Here is a 7,119-nt window from a genome sequence, read left to right on the forward strand (position 1 = left end):
AATATGCTACTAAAATCGTAATGTTTTAACCAAAAAGATTTATTTTTAGTTCAGAAAATTAATTTAAAATTAGAAAAAAAACGGGTTTTCAACCAAGTAGATAAATTTCAACTAAAATGATAAATCTTCAACAACAAAAATCAAGTTTCAACAAACGCTTTCAACTAGTAACTTGTACAATTCTTTAATTTTTACCTGCTAAATGTTTCAATGTATACAATTTTAAGTATTCCTTAAAAATTGTTGAATTTCACATTACAATTTAAAATTAATTATTTAACTAAGCATTGGTTTTAATGATTTTTTCCACTATAAAATGTTATTATGATAAATAAATTTTTTAAATTTATTATCTTCAGTTCTTAGAACAATAATACTTTGATAATAATAATATGAATAATTATACCTAATTATTCTAATATATATTATTTAAATTTCAAATTATTATTATTATTATGTTTTCTTAACAGATTAGGAGTTTATATAATAATAATAATTCAAGCATAATTTTTAAATTCAATGTACAATTTTAAAGTATAAGTTTCTGTTTTAAAAAAATTAAGAGAAAAATGTTCTCAGCAAGTATGCATCGCTGGAAACAAACTTTTTGAAAAATCATTTTCGAAGCAATGTTTTTTGGCTTCTGAAACTGGTTTTATTAAAAAAGGGTTAAGTGCATTTTTCACTTAATTTTTACTTACAGAAAGTTTTCTTTTGATTTTGATTGAAAAATTAAATACGTATATTTAATATCATATCTACATACAAACAAACATACATACATACATACATACATACATACATACATACATACATACATACATACATACATGCATACATACATACATACATACATACATACATACATACATCCATACATACATAAATACATACATACATACATAAATACATACATACATACATACATACATACATACATACATACATACATACATACATACATACATACATACATACATACATACATACATAAATACATACATACATACATAAACACATACATATATACATACATACATACACGCATCCAAACATACGTATATATACATATATAATAATAACTACATAATTTTCATACATTTCTGTTAATGTTTAACAAAGTTCTATTTGTTCACACAATTTTCATTTGCTCATGCAGTTATTTTTCGATAAAGTCAAATCCGAAACTGGTTCAAAAATTTCAAAATTGGAAAATGTTAAGTTGAAATTTTTTCAAAATAAATAATTTTCAATATATAGCAATTAAAATTCGAGAATTTGCAAACGAAAACTAAATTGAATGTTTCAATGTTTGTAAATCTTTTAATTCAGTATTCAATATGAAAATTCATAGCTCTAAAACTGTAAACATTCAAAAACTTCGAATTTTTATTTATTTTTATTTTACACAATGCAATTTTAAACTTTTTAATTCCAACTAGTTCATTTAAAATAAGGGCCAGATTTTGAGGCGTGCAAGCCGTGCGGTTGCACAGAACGCCATGGTTGAGGGGGAAGGAGCATGCGATTTAACTCCCTGCCTTCCTCCACCTGTATTTTCAGGTTTCTGGAAAGGTGACAACTTGGTACCTGTTTGTCCAAGTCTAGTCTTAAGATCCGTAATAGCTTTTTCACTTATCCATTCAAAGATCTAAACTAAGATTGTCTTTCGATGATCATTTCTTACGATACTTTGTAAATTTATAATAATTATTAATCATTTAAACAATTTTTATAAACATATTGAGAGGTGAGGTATTTTTCAATTAATAAATACAATTTGTTTACGAAGTTAACTATGATTGTCTTTGCTATGACTCTTTCCTAAGGTATTTGTTGAATCTACAAGAATGGTTAATTATTTAAAGAACTTTCATAAGGAATTCAGAATTTGGCTATTTTTCAAACGAATGGGGTCAGTTCTTTTTACAAATTTAATTAAGAACGTCTTTCCGATTAATTATAATAATTGCATTTTCAAGATTTATTATTTAAGCTACTTTCATGAGCAAATTAAGAGTTTGGGCATTTTTGGAAGATAGGCCTAATTTGTTTACGGAATCAACAAAGAATATATTTCCAATCACATTTTCCTACGACACCTTTTAAATTTACAATAACGGTTTATTATACAAATAAATTTCATAAAAAAATTCAGAACTTAACTTTTTTTTAGATTCTGAACCATTTGAACATTTTAAACAAATTAATTTTTATAAGAAAATGTATGCACTATATATTTAATAAGAATTAAAAAAGAGATTAAAACTCTATAATGGTAAAAACTTTCATTTTCATTAGTTTCAGTAAGTATCTATTTTTATTAATTTCTTAAAGTAATTTCATAATCTCTTCAGTTAAATATTTTGCTTCATCAAGATCTGCTGTAGTATATTTTCTCTTACAATATTTTTCTCCATATATTTTATTGTGATTAATCAGTCGAACATATAACCAGTATTATTATCACTTATTGCGATATGATTTTTTATGTTTAAATCCACGCTGGAACAGAAGTCTCTCAACTTCACATTCTATGCGCATTTGAAATTTGTTTTTTACTAAGGCGGGCGTAAAATCAGTGTATTAATTTGAGTACAATTAAATTACAATGCGGCTACATACGAGGTTACTGGAAGTACTCGCATTTGCCTAAACATTTGATAAGAATGTTTAGTGTTGCACAATCATTTATTCTGCATCGTGAGAGGATACCCACGCGAATCCGTGTACAAATAGAAGTTATTAGAGTAAAAATGATTATTGTGGTATTTTATTGAATTTTATTTCCAAATAAAATAATTGCAAGCAAAGTAGTGATTCGCGCGCTGAGCGCGCTATGAGCTTTTCTTTTGGTTGAAAATTCATCTTTTTGGTAGATAGTTCGTCTTGTTGATTAACAATTAATCTTTGTAGTTAAAAATTCAAATGCTATTTCCTTGAAAATTCATCTATTTTGTTAACAATTCGCCTTGTTGGTCGATAGAATGATTTATTTAACTGAAAATTCAACTAAACGCAGTTGATAACGAAGCTATTTTGTTGAAAGTTTAAAAAAAATTAACGAATCCAGTTCAATATTCCTTCAATTCAGTTAAAAATTCATCTCGTTGATTAAAAATCTGACTATTTTGTTGAAAAAATTGTTTTTACTGAAAATGCAACTACTTCATTTTTAGTTTAAAATTTATATTTTTCATTTCAAATGAAAATATTTGTATGAAAATTGTCCTTTCTGAGTTGAAAATTCCTGTATTTTGTTGAAAATTCGTCTTCTTTGTACTCTCTAAATCTGAATCAGTATATGTCTCATTCAAATCAGCGTATATACACTATTAAAACAGTGATATGTAGCTGCTGATCAGTGAAATTTCACTGAATAACAACTAAATTTCGCTGCATTTCCAGCGAAATTTATGGAATACTCATCCCCAGTAATCTACCGAGAGTCCTAGACTCCTAGAGACTTACCGCCTATATTTCTACTTTTTACAACCACAGCCCTGACTGTTTCAAAGGATAGTTTCCCGAAAGATGAATGGGCTAGCTGCATTACAGATTAGTCATTAGAGTCCCAAATATTTTCTACGCCACAGGCGTAAACTTGTCAAATCTTACAAGGAGTCGGCCCACCGCGCAGTGGTCTGGAATAGGAATTTACTCTTCATAATCGCCCACAGGTCGTATTTCTTAACCGATTTGAAAGTTTTTTTTTTAGAAATTCTCAGCAATTAATTTTTAAAAGAATTGTGGTTTGCTTTTTTAATATTTTTTTCACAGAGCAACAATATATAAACAAATATAGTGACAAAATTGACCATTTTAGCTTTGTGAATTTTTATCTCAAGAAAAAATAAAGATAGAAACTCACTATCAGCCGGAATTATTGCACATGCATTCATAGAACATAATTAATTTTAATAATATTGAACTTAATTATTATAAACAATTTCTTTAAACAAATTCTTTATAAACGAGTTTTTCTAATAGCTGAATTGATTTTTCTGAACAAAAGTTATTCACAATTGTCTTTAAAGCCATTTATATACTTTAAGCTTTATCAAACATAAACAATATAGATCGTTTATAACAATTTAGTTAAACAAGTCTCCTAATCGGCCGTTTCCTCGTAGAAAAAACTGTTTTTTTCTTCAATAATTATTAGAGTGACATTTATTGCGGTGACTAACCAACGAAATTAAATAAAAAATAATTTATATGATTGTTATAAAGAATTTTTTTAACAAAACTATGATTTATTTTTTTTTACATGCAAAAAGGACGGTGTGCTACTGAAATTATCCAACAATAAGCTAACAGTGATTCCAAAATTCGATATGGGACATTAAATAATAATTTGCGTAATTGTTAATAACAATTTCTGTAGCAAACTGTCCATAGCAATAACGCTGTACTTGCGTTTTTAGAAGTCACCTATCTTTCATTTGTTTTATGCAACTTCCTGAAAAATAAATGAGGAACAAGTGAAAATAAGGTGCAATAACGCTGTACTTGCGTATTCAGCTGTCACTTATCTTTCATTTGTTTTGTACGTAACTTCATGAAAAACAAATGAGGAAACGGCCGATTAGGAGACTTGTTCAATTAAATTGTTATAAACAATCTATATTGTTTATTTTTGATAAAGCTTAAAGTATATAAATGGCTTTAAAGACAATTGTGAATCACTTTTGTTCAGAAAAATCAATTCAGCTATTAGAAAAACTCGTTTATAAAGAATTTGTTTATAGAAATGTTTATAAAAACAATAATTGTTAACTGATGCTAATTTCTTTGTTACAAATTATGACTTTTATGAAAAATATTAGCAACTAGTCTGAACTAAACGATTTTTTCTATGATAAAAAAAATAATAATAATTCGTTTATAAAAATTGTTTATAATAATTAAGTTAAATATTATTAAAATTAATTATGTTCTATGTATACATGTGCAATAATTCCGGCTGATAGTGAGTTTCTGTCTGTATTTTTCTTGAGATAAAAATTCACAAAGCTAAAATGGTCAATTTTGTCACTATATTTGTTTATATATTGTTGCTCTGTGAAAAAAATTTAAAAAAAGCAAACCACAATTCTCTTAAAAATTAATTGCTGAGCATTTCTAAAAAAAAACTTTTAAATCGGTCAAGAAATACGACCTGTGGGCGATTATGAACAGTAAATTCCTATTCCAGACCACTGTGCACCGTGCTCCAGATGCGCTAGCGACTATTTACTTGCAATATACCGATGTGTTTTACGCCTTTGGCATATTACAAATTTATGATGGTTTATATTTATAGAGTCCAATGCCGTTTTTGAATAACTAGCATTTTTAAGAGTCTTAAGAGTCCATTAACATTTAACAAACAAATAAAAATAAACGTTTATAACAGAAAGCAATTTCACAGGTTTCGCAAAGACTTCGCATAGATTTAAAAGATTTTACAAAGTATTTCAAATAATTTGCAAAGACTTTTACAAAATTCACGAAAATGTCAATGATTTCCCAAAATTTTTAAAGATTTCAAAGATTTCGCCGAGATTTTAGATAGATTTGAATGATTTCAGATAACTTCAAATATTTCACAATGATTTTTAGAGAATTTACCAGTATTTCACAAAGAATTAAATGATTTCCCAAAGAGATCAAATATCTCAGAAAGATTTCAGATAGATTTCAAAGATTGAACCAAAGATTTCAATAATTGCCTAATGATTTAGCAAAGATTTTTAGAGAATTCACTAAGATTTTAGAAAGATTTCACAAAATTTTCAATGATTTCCCAATGACTTTAAAGATTTCACAAAGCTTACAAATGTTTCACGAAGATTTAAAATAGATTTCAAAGATTGAACAAATAATTCCAATGACGTCCTAATGATTTTACAAAGATGTCAAACATTTTGGAAAGATTTAGGATATGTTTAGAAGATTTCACAGATATTTCCATTATTTTACAAAGACTTCTATTATTTCACAAAGTTTTCAAAATTCTCAAAAATTTTAAACATTTTGAATAGATTTAAAAAAGTTATTTCGCGAAAATTTCACGAAGAATTTACAAAGGTTGCAATAATATCTCAAAGATTTTATAAATAATTTACAAAAATTTCAAATATTTCGCGAAGGTTTCGGATAAATGTAAAATAAATCGGAAAGGCTTCTATTTGCCCACATAGATTCCAGATAGATTTCAAAGATTAAACAAAGCAAGAAAGAATTGAAAGGTTTCTATATCCTACGATCGGATGAGTTTAAGCAAAGATATTATCTTTGGTTTCAGCATTTTATTTACGAGTAGGCAAATCAAGACTTTGGCCCTCCCTGGTCGATTTCTATGGGAGGCATTGGCCCCTGTGCAAAGATATTATAAACGTACATGCGGTGCGAGCTTAGTTACCCGCCATAAATATAGACGGCGCGTCCGGCGAAAAAAGTCACTTCCCCTCTACCCACCGCTCCCCGTAAATAGCACCATCCCATATAGTTTGCCAAGAGCCACTTGGAGCGCTGTAAGCAACTCTCGGCACACCTTCCAGGCGCACTGATGGTAAACTTAGCTTGGACAACAACCATTTAAATTTAAATTAAATTGCGAACATTTCATAACCAAAGGTAAAATATCCACGCTTTGTAAGACATGGTTATTTTAATGGATACCAGAGAGAAAATTAAATATATAATTTATATTTCTGTTTCATATATTTTGTAATATTTCTAAAGTTATTTGATTATTTCCAAATATATCTTTGTTATTTCTCATCTTTTGATATTCTTTTATAAGTAACAATTTATTTACTTCACCATATTATATTTTTATTCTAACAGATTAAACTTTTAGTGCAATATCTATACATTGTTCTTTAATATTATTAAGTGTTTATTTTTATATTTGTACAGTTTGCAATTTCTAGAGATATTTTAGTCTATTCGACTAATAAATTTCCCGCATGTATTTTAAAATTTCTTAATTATTACGTTCCGATCACTGACAATGAGTGAATGGCCGAGTAATAATAAGTTCATAAATCTATAACTGCTCTCTGGGTCAAACCTGTATTTGGTGTTAGGATTTCTCTACTTTGAATCAGAAAATTTTGAACCCTCAGAGCA

This window comes from Belonocnema kinseyi, chromosome 5 (genome assembly GCF_010883055.1).
Source record: "Belonocnema kinseyi isolate 2016_QV_RU_SX_M_011 chromosome 5, B_treatae_v1, whole genome shotgun sequence".
NCBI classification, from domain to species: Eukaryota; Metazoa; Arthropoda; class Insecta; order Hymenoptera; family Cynipidae; genus Belonocnema; species Belonocnema kinseyi.